Source organism: Protopterus annectens, chromosome 7.part0, assembly GCF_019279795.1.
Source record: "Protopterus annectens isolate FY-2018-M chromosome 7.part0, PAN1.0, whole genome shotgun sequence".
Classification (NCBI taxonomy): domain Eukaryota; kingdom Metazoa; phylum Chordata; order Ceratodontiformes; family Protopteridae; genus Protopterus; species Protopterus annectens.
The window spans coordinates 1,641,674,371-1,641,691,450 of record NC_056739.1 but is presented as its reverse complement, the minus strand read 5'-3'; positions in this window follow the sequence as shown (position 1 = coordinate 1,641,691,450).

Below are 17,080 nucleotides of genomic sequence, written 5' to 3'. Positions count from 1 at the left end.
GTTAACTCCCTCAAGCTTCTTAGTGTAGGGTCTGAGAGCTGAGCCTGTCTCAACTGTATCTTTGTAATTCTTCCCAGCCCCCCTTTCACAGGAAGTCTGATATCATCTGACAGTGGTGCCTCACTATCAGCCTGGGTACTACCACTCATCTCTGCCCTTGCAGTCACCCTGTCCAAGGAACACCAGTACCTACCAGCAGCTGTGGCTCACCTTGCTCAATGCTACAGGGTAGTTCCCTTCCTGAAACAGCCACCTCACCAAGCCTGCCTTCAGGTGTAGGGTCTGTCTGGGTCTCTCCCAGGTTACCAGGTCCACATGCCTGTCTCCAAGCCTGACTGCATGTAACTGCATGCACACAAAGTACTGCATTATCAGAATCAATCCCTATCAAGACATCTGCTGGGATATCCTCAAACACACATACTTGCTTGCTTCCTTTTCCACCCTCCCAGTCTGGGTGAACCATGGCCAAAGGCATTTGGAATTGCGTCCTTCCTAAAGTTCTGATTGGAGTGGACTGCCCTGGCAAGTGCTGCTCCTCTTTAACTACTGCAGGCTTCACAATGGTTATGTCAGAGGCTGTGCCTCTCTTTGCAGTGGCCTGTTTTCCATCCAATAAAATAGGATATAACCTCTAGTGATAATTTGGTACTCCTATTATCTCCATACAGCTTACCAGTGGCATACTGTTATTCTCACTTGCTGGCTCCCCCACCCTTTGTTCCCTGCTTTGCCTCAGTGGACATTTATATGATTCATTGTCCCACTGGTTACACTTAAAATATTCAACCCTTGATCCTGGCCATGTACCTGAACTAATGGTGTCCTCTGTTACTAATGGACTCTGTTGGGATGGTTTAGACTGCCCACCCTTATATCCATCTGTAGTACTGGGTATTGCTTTCCTGTGCAGTGATGCCCTGCTTGCCAAGTAGAAATCCTCTTTTTCCCCTAGCTCATCTGCAGAGTTCCACTCTCTATCTGCCAACCAGATTCTCCTGTCCTCAGGCAAAGTGCTAAGGGCTTGTTCCCTCATCAAAAGGTCTGTCAGTCCTTCGCCAGAAATGATCTGACACCTACTCACCCACCTATGAAAATAAATGCTTAACTCAGCAATATAGTCACACACACTTTCATCTGCCTTGCATCTATGCTCACAAAACTTTTTTTCTGTAAGCTTCATGTGTTAACTTCAAAAATCTAAGTCAACAATTATTTACTTTATCATAGTTTAAACAATCAATATCAGCAAATTTAGAAACCACAGATACAGCTTTACCATGTATTAAGGGGGACAGGAGCCATACCCAAAGCCCTTGGTCAAGAATATACTGTTTACATACTTTTTCAAATATATGAATAAAACTATCAAAATTATCACCCTCTGTAAATTCTGGAAGAAATTCACTGACCTTTATTGCTTCTGGAGTTTGGTTATTCCATTCTTTACCTGCATGTCCCTGGCAAAGAGTCAGCATCTCTCTTTCATGTAGACACTGCTTCTAATTCTATTCATCCTCCAAACACGCGCTCTCATTTTCTGAAGCCTCCAAATGCTGCAGTCTCTCTGCTGATTCTAGATCCATCTGTTTTTCCTGCCTTAGTCTCTATGTTGATTCTAATTCCAAATGTTTGACCTCCAGTTCAAGTCTCTTTAACTTCAGATGGATTTTTAAAGTTCTCTGAGGAAAAGGTGAACTGTCCTGTTTCTGAGGGCTGCAAATCCCCATCACCAGACTGGTTATCCTCCTAGTTGCTGGTTTGAGCTACAACCAAGGCTGAAATCATTTTCTCTTTAGTCAGGCTGGCATGCACCAGTCCTTTGGCTTTGCACACCTTGGCCAAATGATTTAGTTGGTTTGCCAGAATCCTCTGCTGATACATTTTCCTGCATTCCTTCAGTAAACTAGACTAACAAAAAATAAAAAAAAATGTTGTGAAATGAAACTATGAATGTTTACCTTGTGGCTGTTGAGAGGACACACCTTTAGTGACAACTGCCTACAGACTACCAAAGTTCAATTAGTATCCTACCACTACATCCAGTATGTGATGTCCCCATTCTGGGACAGCAAACAAGTAGCCAGAATCCTCATCACTGGTACTGGAGAGGGACATTCACTTGGAACAAAAATGGATAGACCCAGTATTTCCAAATGCAGCTCTCTGCATCAAGCACAGTTTCCCTTAAGAACACACAGGGGACACACAGTCCAGTGTCTAGGTTTCTCTATCTGTCTGTCTTTTTCTTCTTTCGACTGCTCCCATTAGGGGTCGCCACAGTGGATCAACTGTTTCTATTTCTTCCTGTCCTCTGCATCTTGCTCTGTCACACCAAACACCTGCATGTCCTCTCTCACCACATCAATAAACCTTATCTTAGGCCTTCCTCTTTTCCTGTTACCTTGCAGCTTCATCCTTAGCATCTTTTTTCCCAATATACTCTGCATCCCTCCTCAGCACATGTCCAAACCAACATAATCTTGCCTCTCTGGCTTTGTCTCCAAACCTTCCAACATGGGCTGACCCTCTAATATACTTATTCCTAATCCTGTCCATCCTCGTCACACCCAGTGCAAATCTTAACATCTTCAACTCTGCCATATCAAGCTCTGACTCCTGCCTTTTTCTCAATGCCACTGTGTCCAACCCATATAACATAGCTGGTTTTACTACCCTCTTGAAGACCTTCCTTTTCACTCTTACTGGTACTCATCTGTCACAAATCACTCCTGACACTCTTCTCCACCCACTCCATCCTGCCTGTACTCTCTTCTTCACCTCTCTTCCACACTCACCATTACTCTGAACTGTTGATCCCAAGTATTTAAACTCATCCACCTTCACCACCTCTACTCCCTGCATCCTCACCATTCCTCTATCCTCCCTCTCATTCACACACACATATTCTGTCTTAGTCCTGCTGACCTTCATTCCTCTTCTCTATAGAGCATATCTCCACCTCTCCAGGGTCTCCTCCACCTGTTCCCTACTCTAACTACAGATCACAATGTCATCTGCAAACATCATAGTCCACGGGGACTCCTGTCTGATCTTGTCTGTCAACCTGTCCATCACCATTGCAAATAAGAAAGGGCTCAGAGCTGATCCTTGATGTAATCCCACCTCCACCTTAAAGACATCCGTCACTCCCACCGCAGACCTCACCGCTGTCACACTACCCTCGTACATATCCTGTACCACTCTTACATAGTTCTCTAATACTCACAACTTCCTCATGCAATACCACAACTCCTCTCTAGGAACCCTGTCATATACTTTCTCTAAGTCCACAAAGACACAATGCGACTCATTCTGACCTTCTCTGTACTTCTCCATCAACACTCTGAGAGCAAACATCGCATCTGTAGTGCTCTTTCCTGGCATGAAACCATACTGCTGATCACTAATCATCACCTCCCTTCTTAACCTAGCTTCTACTACTCTTTCCCTTAACTTCATGCTGTGACTGATCAATTTAATCCCTCTGTAGTTACTACAGCTCTGCACATCACCTTTATTCTTAAAAATCGGTACCAAAACACTTTTTCTCCATTCCTCAGGCATCCTCTCACTTTCCAAGATTTCATTAAACAATCTAATTAAAAACTCCACTGCCATTTCACCTAAACACCTCCATGCTTCCACAGGTATATCATCTGGACCAGCAGCCTTTCCATTCTTCATCCTCTTCATAGCTATCCTTACTTCCTCCTTGCTAATCCACTGCACTTCATGATTCACTATCCGCACATCATTCAACCTTCACTCCCTCTCATTCTCTTCATTCATCAGTCCCTCAAAGTACTCTTTCCATCTGCTCAACACACTCTCCTTGCTTGTGAGTACGTTTCCCTTATTAGCCTTTATCACCCTTACCTGCTGCACATCTTTACTAGCTCAGTCCCTCTGTCTTTCCCCTTCCTTACTGTCCAACCTTTCATACAACTCTTCTTATGCCTTATCGTTAGCCTTCGCCACCTCTCTCTTTGCCATGCACCTCATCTCCTTATACTCTTGTCTACTTTCTTCATCTCTCTGACAATCCCACTTGTTCTTCGCCAACCTCTTTCTATGTATACTCTCCTGTACTTCTTCATTCCACCAACAGGTCTCCTTGTCCTCCTTCCTCTTTCCAGATGTCATACCAAGCACCTTTCTAGCCATCTCTCTTACTAGCTCTGCTGTAGTTACCCAGCTATTTAGTAACTCTTCACTGCCACCCAGTGCCTGCCTTAACTCTTCCCTGAACTCCACCTCACAATTACCCTTTTTCAATTTCCACCATTTGATCCTTGGTGCTGCCCTCACACTCATCCTCCTCTTCTTGATCACCAATGTCATCCTACAAACCACAATCCTATGCTGCCTAACTACACTTTCCCCTGCCACCACTTTACAGTCTCCAATCTCCTTCAGAATGGCCCTTCTACATAAGAAATAATCCACCTGTGTTCATCTTCCTCCACTCTTGTATGTCACCCTATACTCCTCCCTCTTGTTAAAATGCGTATTCAACACAGCCATGTCCATCCCTTTTGCAAAATCCACTACCATCTGACTTTCTGCATTCCTTTGCTTAACACAATACCTACCCATCACTTCCACATCCCCTCTGTTGCCTTCACCAACATGCCCATTGAAATCTGCTCCAATCACCAGTCTCTCACCCTTGGGTACAGTCATCACCACTTCATCCAACTCACTCCAAAATGTTTCTTTCTCATCCACTGACACAGCTATAAAGTTGAAACCTCAGCTGTGTCCAAGCCAAGTTCTCCACCACTCTCTCTGTGAAACCGCTGCTTCATGCCCCTGATCCAAACAGCTGGCACACACACACTCTTTGAGATGATGGAAAACCCTTACACAGAAGCAATTTTATTATTAGTTCTGAGCGCTTTCATCAGTGGTCTGTCTGACTTCATCAGAGATAATAAACAACAAGATACATAGCCCTTAAATATTCACAGATACTCACATGACCAATTCCCTCACTAAACAATATTAATCAATTAAAAATAAGCCATAAAATAAATACATTTTATGCACAAAGTACATAAGTACTTTCATTGTAAAATCTGTTATAATAATTACAACACTAGTTCAGCTTTTAACTTTAACACACTACTTATGGAAATTGTTTCATACAAACTTGGGGGGGGGGTCCCAGCATTACTTCTTAATTGCTACTTTAATTCTTTATACTCAAGGCAATGATCGGCTGCTCCCCCAGGCCCTAAATCAACCTTATCAACAGCTATAATTTGAAATTCTTGAGTAGGGAATATTTTAATATGCTTTGCTATAGCATTTCTATCGTCTCTCTTTTGGATATCATATTAATGTTGGCAAATCATTTTCCTACATTTCTTTTTGTTTTTTCTGCTATAGAAACTTTCACATTCTTGGCACTTGACCATATAAAACACCTCCATACTATAACAATAAAATTTATGGGTAAGCCCAATCATCCCCCAGTTCTGATTATAAACCTCAGTCCCTTCTAGTATTGAACTACATTGGGGACATTGCCCACATTTTACCATACTCCCAACCTTTTCCTCAATTGTAGCCCTTTCCAAAAGAGATTTAAAAGACAAATCTTTCTTATAAACTATGGTGGATGTTGGCTCTATCTTCTTGGCAAAGTCTGGTTCAATCTAACATGTATTCCAATTATAGCTAATAAACTGTTTGATTCCTGAGAAATGTAGATTATATGGTAAAAGTGAATGCCCTTTGGAAGTCCCCACTCTCATGCTGGACTTCCGAATTACCATTACTTAATATCAAGCCTCCGTCAAAACCCCTCAATAGGGGAAAAATACCCATCATGCCTTTTCCTCTTACCCTCATTGAATATATTACTAAGAAAGGGGCCAGGATAACCTCATTTTTCAAACATCCCTCATAATGTAAGGCATTCACTCATAAATGGTGGATAAATAAATTGCCAGGCTTAGGCCAATAAGACTGGTAATAATAAAAAACGTTGGCCCCTTTATGTTCATTTCTTGGACAATATTATTATTTTTTGGACCAACAGTAAAGAAAGACTTGACCAGTTCTTCCTTTACATAAATTTGAGTGCCAATTTTTTGAAGTTTACAATGGATGTGCAAGAAGAGATGGTACACTATTTAGATGTTACCGTCATTAAGGACAGAGTTCATAGGAGATTTGAATCCACTATTCATCAACAACCTACATACTCTAATTCTTTACTTCATTTTGATACTTGCCACCCCCTTCATCAAAAAAGATCACTGGTCAAGGGACAATTGGTGAGAGTAGCCTGAATGGTGAGTGGCAAAAACATGTTTTTGAGTGAATGCATCACATTATGGGGGATGTTAGGAAAAATGAGGTTATCCTGGACCCTTTCTTAGTAAAATATTCAATGGGGTTAAGAGGAAAAGGCACACTGGGTATTTTCCCCCTATTGGGAGGTTTCGATGGAGGCTTGATGTTAAGTAATGGTAATTTGTGGGTCCAGCATGAGAGCAGAGACTTCCAAAGGGCATTAATTTTGCCTTATAATCTACATTTCTCAGGTATCAAAGAGATAATTATCCATAACTGGAATATATTTCAGATTGAACCAGATTTTCCTGAGAAGATAGGGCCAACCCCCACCATAGTTTATAAGAAAGATTTGTCTTTTAAATCTCTTTTGGAAAGGGCTACAATTGGGGAAAAGACTGGGGGTATGGTAAAGTGTGGGCAATGTCGCAAATGTAGTTTAATCCTAGAAGGGGTGTAAGGTTTATAATCAGGGAGTGAATAAACTTACCCATAAATGTTATTGTTATAGTAAGGGGGTGGTTTATATGGCCAAGTGCCAAGAATGTGAAAGCTTCTATATCAGAAAAAACAAAAAGAAATTTAGGGAAAGGATTTACCAACATCAATATGATATCAAAATGGGAGATGATAGAAATGCTTTAGTAAAGCATATTAAAAAATTCCCTACTCACAAATTTAAATTTATAGCTATTGATAAGGGTAATTTGGGGCTGGGGAGGGATCCAGCCAATCTTTACATTAAGTATAAAGAATTAAGGTAGCAATTAAGATGTAATGCTGCCCACCCCCCCCCAGGTTTGAATGAAACAGTTTCCATAAGTAGTGTGTTAAAGTTCAAAGCTGAACTATTGTTGTAATGATTATAACAGGTTTTACAATGATGTATTATTTAAAAGAACTTGTGTTTTTTATACATAAAATGTAGTTATTCTATGGCTTGTTTTTAATTGATTAATGTTGCTGGGTGTGGGATTTGGTCATGTGATTATTTGTAAATATTTAAGGTCTGTGTTACTTGTTTTTTTATCTCTGATGAATCAGACAGACCACTGATGAAAGCGTTTAGAACTAATAATAAAATTGCTTATATCTAAGGGTATTCCATCTTTCCGTCATTGGTTTTGTTTTACAAGTTTGAGTTGATTTGTTGGAGACGCTCTTTGAGGTTTAATTTTCACACACACACATACACACACACACACACACACACACACACACACACACACACACACACACACACACACACACACACACACACCTGGGGAAGACTGGCACAGATTTACTAGTTATGCCCCCTTCTGCCCAGGCTTAAAGGTATTGACACAGCCACCAGACACTCCAAAGTCAGCTAGTCTAAGGCTTTTGAAAGGGTACCCAATTATACTGAGTGAAATTAATATAATGTAAATGACAGTGTTTGGCCAATGAAGTAAGGCTTTCAGGAGTGACCCCAGTGTCACCAAATAGATCCTCTCAAAGTTTAAAGTATTCTTAAAGTACCATTCACAATTAAAAGTTTAAATATATTTAATAATAAATAATAAAAGTACATGAAAATATGGAATATCTACTTGCAATAAACACCAAAGCTTTAATCACAGGAAATATTAAAAATAACATAGGTGGACAGGTTCACACAGTTACAGAAAAAAAACAATACTTAACTAATGGCACTATATTTTCCTGACTGATCTAAATAATTAGTATTCCCTGGTTACTTAGTAGAGCAAGGCAAGTTGAAGTAGGTAAGACATCCTTCTTTGTCAGATTAGAAACCAGAGTGCCCAGGACTTCAGTCTCAACTAGTACTGAACATTAATTTTAATGATGGATTACAGAATAAGATCACATACACCTGGTCATCTGACTTCATGCTCCCATGCTTCCCCCCTTGGCTAGAAGCTGTCAGGATTTAGCACATATACTATTTTCAAAGTTTGAGATTAACCTTTTCTCTTCCAGCATCATCTGTTAAAACATACAGTATATATTTAAACAGTTACAATAATGCATGTATATTTCTTTTTCTGTCCAGCAGGGCAAACTGTTGGTACAGTTTTAACACAAGCAGCTTTACAAATACATTTTTCAATTCAAGCATTTGTACAAATCAGTTTGACATACAAATGCCATATTCTTTACAAAATTCCAGCTACAGTAGCTGTGATGGCATATGTTACACATCCACTGACCTACTTATCCTAGCATAGCTGGCAATACCTCACATTGTCACAATCACAGGGGAGACAGGCTGGCATAATAGTTAAGCTCTTCCCCTCAAAGACCAAAAGCTCAAGATTTGATTCTAACATCTAGTCAATTTCTGATTACCAGTTAGGCTTGTTGTAGTCTACAGACTGATTGCCTAGTATTTACCTATGAACCTAAAGTAACTGAAGAATGTTGAAAATGCACAAACCACTATTTGCTTATTTTCCCCCACACCTCTTACAAACAGAGGCTGGCAGTAAATATTCCCTAACTAGCATTGGATAGGTAATCGTAAATTCATCCCCCAAGCTGTCACCCATGTCTCTTGTAAACTGAGGCAAACAGTTAACATTCCCTAACTAATATACTCCACACACAACTTTTAGCACTCTCCTAACAACTCCCCCCATTTAAGATGCACATGTTACAAGGAAACTTAATTGGGTTGCATGACTAAGCTTATTAAGGTCCTGGTGATCATTAGCATAGCATATACCTATGAACCTTTGAACATAAATATAATAACTTGTCTCTACATCTACAATCTAGCACTTATCAACAGACTTGGCATATTTCCAGTATTAGCTATATATAATCCTTATAAATTAGTCCTGCATTCCACAATATGAGATTCTGAAGTGATTAAGACTTCATTTGCTGACAGTTCTTTTTATCAACTTTGATTCTGCAATGTAAGGTAATTTCTACAATTAACTGTGTGGCATCTTCTCGAGATAATTAATTGCAGTGGTATTTAGTCAGCATATGCTATTTTCTGTATGACTTTTACCATTCTGTAAAAATGCTGTAATTAAAAAAAAGACCTTTAAGGCCACTGCATTCATTTTCTTAGGCAAAACATACAAGAAAATACATTACTTTAAACAGACATCTATATCTAGTGATCATGATCTTATTCAATACATGACAATAAATGACTGCACTTTCCCATGTCTCCATTTGAAAAGAAAATTAGAGAACTTCATGTAATATTACAAAAGACTTTCATGAGCCATCAGCTGATCCGACCAGAACAATGATGATTTTTTTTTTCTGTTGTTCTCACCATTTGGAAAGACTTAATGTGACTGTTGGTTAATCTAGCACCATTACTGAGGGCAGATACAAATCTCCATTGGTTGTTTTTGGATATGTGTTAATGCACTTCCCAGCCTGTTTTGAGGTCCATCTGAAGGTCAGTATTGAGTGAAACAACAGTTGCATATATATTGCACAAGTGTCTTCTTTTTATACTATTGTCTTTCTAATTTGCTGTCATTCATAGCAGCAGACAGCATGCCAGGTTGCATTTTCATTGCCATCACATATACACTTTCTGAAACTCTGCTTAAACTGTATAGCCTCAACCTGGAAAACAGTCACAGTGATTCTCATACAAAGGGTGGCACCTCTTCAGGCCTGAATAATTACAGGTGCAGCAGCCTCACCAACCGTAAATGCAGAGCCATGAAACATATCATAGCTGAAATCATTTATTTTGATTGGATTCCAACCAGTTTGGCTTTTTGAAGGGATGGTCCCATTTTCTGAACCTGACTGGCTTTTTTAAAAACGTTTAAGAGAATGTAGACAGTGTTCCTTCAGTGCATGATCTGGTGAAGGATTTTGACACTATTCTTCAAGCTTTTATTATTAAGAAATTTGCAAACTTAAAGAAACCCCTTATGTTGCCCATTGAATTGCAGACTGTCTGTCCAAAAAATGCCTGTTTGTAAAAGTTGCTGGTACATTGTCTGAATGTACCACAGGGATTTATGCCATCCCTCTCCTGTTTAGGTTTATTTTGCAGATATCCAGGCCAATATCCTTGAAGTGTGGTTAACCAAGTTTGTTGATTAGCACAAGCTGAGCACTATTATCTGTTCATGCACTGCGAGTAGACAGCTCCAGCAAAGACTGGAATATGTACTTAGTAGGTGTACTAAATGGACCCAAGCACAATACAAAACAAAATGTAGTATAGTACAGCAAGTTACTCTTACCTCATACATTATAAATGGTACTCCTCTCCACAGAGACACAGTCATAATAGATCTGGATACTTGTATGTAAAACTCTCTCTCTCCCTCTCTCTCTTTATCTCACATTTGATGGTCATGTTTCTAACATAATCAAGAAACCCTTCCATCTGTCCCAGTTAAATCCCAGAATAATATCCACAAGAGACAAAAAAGTCACCCTACTGTTATATTCTTTATGTCAGACCCATCATTGAATAAAATGACCTTTATATGCACAAACCCAAGTATAATGTTTAACTGGAAAGGCCCCAGATATTTCTAACTAATAAAGTTAAAGGCCTTAAATCCTTCATTTATCCTGATGGATTATCACAACTATTCTTATACATGGCAGTGTACTGGCTGCACCAAAGTTAACTGTGTCTCAGTTTTTCAAACACGAAAGACCCAGTCCTATTTGACCTCCTGTTTCTTTACAAAACCATTGACTACAGAAGCACCCAAACTAGGGACCTAAGTTGGCACCAACAAATACATAAGACTCGCTGTAAAGTAATTCCTCACTCAATGTATTCCAAGTCTCTGGAATGTTACTACTGCAGGTCAAACAAAGAGTGACTATTCTTTGTGATTAGATAGGGAGAAAACATTTATAACAGCTTTATCATGTATGGCTTCACTCAGTTTGTATACTGGGTACTATTAAGTAGTCAGATAGGGTGACAAGAACTTTAAGTGTGTCTACATTGTGTATGGCTAACATCTCAAGGTTCATGCCATAATTTGCCAAGTATAGGCTCTATATTCCTGTGACTGATATTCATTATATAACCATTTGCAAAAGTTTTCTCCATTTCTTCTTCTAATTACTGGTTTACCAGTATTATAAGCAAATAAGTAGTCATAAATTGCTATGTCGAATGTGGTTCAGTATACATGTAATAGCAAGCATAATTAGTAGGCCTAAGATTAATGCATTGACCTGTGCAGCATAACTCTCACCTGTTTAGATTTTTACAGAATGTCTAGATTTTTGCCTCATATTTTTGGTGTGTTCCTCATAAAATTTCTGTTCTTCTGGCAAATCATTGAGGATTGAATTCACCACGTAATGATACACGTTTGAGTTTCAGACTTCATATCCTTTAGAAAGTGTACGGTAACACAAAAACTTTTATTCTAGCAACTTTCTAAGCTTATAAGAGCAGTATTTAAAATTCCTCCCTGGTTTTGGCTTTGTCCACATTTCTAGTTCTAAGAAGTTGAGAGGTATACTTTGCAATGAATAAGAAGACTGACTGAAACCAAGAGATGACCCTTTCAACAGAAAGAAGCAGGATTTTCAAATCTTTCAAACATATTAAACTGTAGTTTGAAGCTCTGACATTTGGTTGCAGGATACTAGAGCGAATAAAAAATAATTCCAACATGCATTATGAATACTCTAATGCAACATAAGTAAAAATGTTTGTCAGACAAAAGTTTGTTTGTCCAGTAATGACTGCGGTCTTGGAATATTGGAATATATGTATTTATATATTTATATATATATATATATATATATATATATATATATATATATATATATATATATATATATATATGGGTCTACTTCATATGATCGAAATTTCATTTGAAATTCATTTGACCAAGACCATATAACCTAAAGGTAATAACACTGAAAACTCACTTGACTGAAACTCATAACACTGACACCATACAATGTTAAATTTTAACATAGTAGTGGCAGTGTGTATAAGGTAAGTAAAAGCTATACTCCCTCTTCCCCACTGTGGTGCGATCCTAGCGTTAGTATATATAGTTGGGGGTGTGGGGGGCACAGCCCCCCAAATTGGGGGGTGTGGGGGGTGCAGCCCCCCACCTATTTTAAATATTTTGAACCATAGACATGGATACTTGCAAGTCCAATAAATTACTAATTTCAGAACAGAATATATACCCAAACTATGTGTGGGGCTACACCCCCCCACACCACCCAATGTGGGGGCCTGTGCCCCCCACACCCCCCTAACTATATATACTAACTCCAGGAATGCACTGCAGTGGGGAAAAGGGCATATAGCTTTTACTTACCTTATAAACACTGCCACTACTATGTTGAAATTTAATATTGTATGGTGTCAGTGTTATGAGTTTCAGTCAAGTGCGTTTTCACTGTTATTAACTTTAGGTTATATGGTCTCGGTCAAATGAATGTCAGTCAAATGAAATGTTGATAATATGAAGTAGACCTAGATAGATAGATAGATAGATAGATAGATAGATAGATAGATAGATAGATAGATAGATAGACAGAGAAATATATTAATACATATCATTTTTTGATAAACCACTATAGTGGTTATCTTAGCTGGTGACAGCATTTATTCTTTTTCTTTCTTTGCTTTTTTATGATGTGTTTTAGATTCAGAGTGCATGTTCTGAATTAAATAAAGTAGAACAAATATATATATATCTATAGTTTTTCTACAACAGTTGTTTAATACATTTTACTACTGCAATTAAACTGCCATTTCCAAATCATAAATTTTATTAAACTTTTAAGAAGACAGATCAAAGGTGTTGTCATGTAAACTGTCATGCAAAATATGAAACAGATGGCACCTGCATGTATTTGACTGATGACATTTTTAAAAAACGTTACCTCTCCTTACTATCAAATGCACTCTTTAGAGGCATGAACTCATAAAGAACTTTTAGTTGACACACCAGTGTGTCAAGATAGCCTTCAGAGCCTATCTTTTGTAAATATTTAACAGAAATGCTCATTCTTGGCCAGTATTTGAAAGATTTTCAATTTCAAGAATAAATTATTATAAGAATCCTATTAGGCTGAAGTTTGGGCAACAGAACTACTTAAAACATTTTTTTCTACAACTGTGATCTGAAAATCCGTAGTTGATCTTTTCTGCAGACTGGAGCAGAAGTATATTAATGTGCCACACCTGAAATGCTGATAGAATGATACAATAATGATGATAAATACATTCCAATACAATAATGAAGACAAATGCAGTTAATGCTTGTGATACACCTTTGTCTTGATGTATAGTGATTTACTGTGCAATATATACCTTACAGCTTGGAGACACTCACAGATAGCATTTCATAAATCAGAAACAGTGTATGTAAAATGAGAAGGTCAGTAGTAATGAAATATATATAACTGGGAAAGGCATTTAAAGGCTTTTTACAGAGAAAGTATTTCAAGTTCTGGGTTGATGAAACAAATAATCCAAGTTCTAGACAGATGACAGGAAAGTGAAAGACGGAGAGACAAATAGAGTTAATATTAGGAAGCATCTGTTCGTAAGCATACCTCTCAACTTCCCTGATGTTTGCCTCAAGTTTTGCCCTGTCAATCATAAATGTTTTGATTTTTTTTGTAAATCAGTGAGGATTTCAATCACTCAGTAATGCCAGCTGTTAGATCACCATACTTCCCATTTAATAGAAAAATGCACACTGATGCAAACCAGGGTCTATATTATATCCTCAAATGCATAAAAAAGCGAACGCTGATTGATCAAACTTATTTTCGCGAAACTGCAAAATATCGAAGCAGCAGAAACTCAAATTTTTTCCTAGGGAAAGAATTCGGTTGTCTGTTTCTGTTGCTTTGGTATTTTCAGTGTTATGGTGGAAAGTTACCGGTCAGATTCAGGTAAGTGTGAGATTGTGTGGATGTGAGTGTTAGGGTGATTTAGGTGAGTTAGAGTTAGGGCTCGGGTTAGGTGTGTGTGCGATTGAGTAGACACGAGGGTTAGGGCGGATTTAAGTGAGTTAGGGATAGGGAGCGGGTGAAGTGAGTGTGCGATAGTGACGGACCTTAGGGTTAGGGTTTGGGTTAAGGTAAGTGGGTAGTTAGTGGTGTGTGCATAGTTTAGTGTAGGGTTAGGTATCAGATTTTAGGTGTATGTGTGTGGATTTCTGTTTGTTTGGTGTGCTTGTGTTGTGTGTATGTGTTTTGGATCAGCAATGTTTTTCCCAGGGAAAAAAATCGCTTATCTGACAGTTCGAGATTGTAAGCTTTCACTTAAATTAGGTCGATCAATCAGCGTTTGCTTTTTTAAGCGTTCGATTATATAATGTAGACACGCAAACCATGCCATTCTAACAGTGAATTAGAATAATATTTTAAAATGTTCATGATGTTGGCTTTATAATTGTTGAACACAGAAGCTGTGAGCTTTCTTCACAAGTAAAAATGGTGACCATACATACAAGACTTCCAATAGTAGCAGCAGGAACACTTGTGCTGTAATTAACTTTGTTTGATAGAAATGTAGTCTAAACAGGGAATCATACGCAGCCTCAAACTTACAGGTACAAATATTTCTGTTCTTTGTCAGCATGAATGCCCTAAACCAGCTAGCCCATATGCCCACTAGGGGCTACAACATCCTTGACTTAATCCTCACAAACATGGGAGAAAGTTGCACCGCCCCCCCCCAAGTTTAATATCCTCACTGGCTAGGTCCGACTATAAAGCTGTCTACTTCAAAATAAAAATAAAACCAGACTCCAGGTAGCCCTGGAATTTTTAGGAGTTATACCAAGGCAAACTTCCCAGAAATTTTTCAAGCCTCTCCTAACCCAGAAAACACTGACGCATAGTCATTCACAAAAAGACATTTACAATCATGTATACAGCAGAACAGAGGCAGTGGTATCTACCCAAAATAAGCACAGGACAAACTCAGAAAACACGCTAGGATGTGTAATAAAAGGATGAAAATCATGGTGGAAAATAGGACATGCAATGCCCATCAAGGTAAGAGCACCCTCATTAAACTAAATAAATGACTCGGGACTAATAAAGTTTGCTAAAACTAAATTTGAGGTAAAAGTAACTTTGCAGGTTAAGGGCAACCCCCAAGGTCTTCTTTTGTTATGTCTGAAACAGATGGTCAAATCAGTCTCATTCGAAGTAACCATCACACCTGACTCCCCAAGCAGCAACTAAACTAAAAAACTTCTCCAAAGCAGATTATAACTTATTATAGGATGGTATAAATAGCTTCACTGCATCTCCCCTCTCAGATGGAACTGACAGTTATGCCAAGTTCTATACCAATGTTTTATACAAAAACCTGCATAACTGCATTGACTCAGCTGTACTTGATAGGACCAAAACAAGCTCTGCAAGGAAGAACAAACCTGCTCTGTGGGCAACTGCTATTAACAGGCTTTACAATAAGAGGAAGAAATTGCTGTCTAAGAGTAAGAAGGAGTAAACCCTAAACTGGAAACACTCCCTCCTCAGCTTAAACAAGCAAATAAGACTTCTTGTGAAGTCCGCTAAAGCATACCATGAATCCAAACTAGTTTCCTCAACTAAGGACAACCATAAGGCATTCTTTAGTTACAGCCATAACCTAAAATGAAATGCCCAGATTTGTGCCAAACTGGTAGTTAATAATACCACATATACTGAGCCCGTGCACATAGCTAACCTGTTAGCCAACAAGTTCTGTGAAAACGTCACTCCCCTGTCCTTACCACACATACCCCATGACATCTCTACCACCTGTCCCATACCTTGTATCTCTAAAGAGCAGGTCGTAAACACCCTCTCTAAGGCCAAAAACACAGCATCTATGGTACCTGATAGCAACCCAAGCTGCATCCTACATGGGCTCCAACAAAAATTAGCAACACCATTGAGTACTCTTTTCAATCATAGTCTAAGCACTGGCTTCATCCCAGCTGAATGGAAAATGGCCACCATTATTCCCTTGCACAAAGGTGGTGCTTACACTGACCTCAAGAACTACATACCAATTAGTCTGACTAGTCTTATCTGCAAGGCCATGGAGCAACTCACCATGGACTTTATCAACAAAGATATAGTGACAGTCACCAAGGCCCTGAATGAGTGGAAATCTGTGCATACAGCCTACCTAAACTTAACCAAGGCTTTTCACACTATTCCCCAATCAGGCATGATTGACATACTCACCCACCTAGCCACCTAGGTATCAAGCCTTATATCATTAGATGGGTTGCTAACTGGCTCACTGATAGAACCCATATAGTCAAAATAGGGGAATCCTCCTCCAACAGCAGACCTGTAGCTACTGTTGTTCCACAGTGATCAGTCCTGGTACCTCTACTGTTTGGAATTTATTTCTCGAAAGTACAAACAAAAACTAAAGGTCTGTGGCCAACAAAGTTTGCTTATGACTGCAAACTGAGAGTGATCATAGAATCCCCAAATGATACTAACATCTTACAAGAGGGTCTTACACAAACAAATGATCGGTGCCAAAGTGATAGCCTTAAACTCAATGCAAAAAAAAGTATTGTCATCCCTTTCAGTAAGAGTGATGTTCCTGCTAACTACCACATCAATAGTAACACCCTAAGTATGCACTTAGTGGTGAGAGACCTGGGCACACATGTTAACAGCAACCTTACCTTTGATCTCCATGTCTCCACAATGGCAAGAAGTGCATTCTATGTTGCTCATCTCATAAGTAATGGCATTGCCTCCAGAAGCAAATAAGCTATAACTTCCCTGTACTCCTCTCTCATCAGGCCAATAATTAAGTACA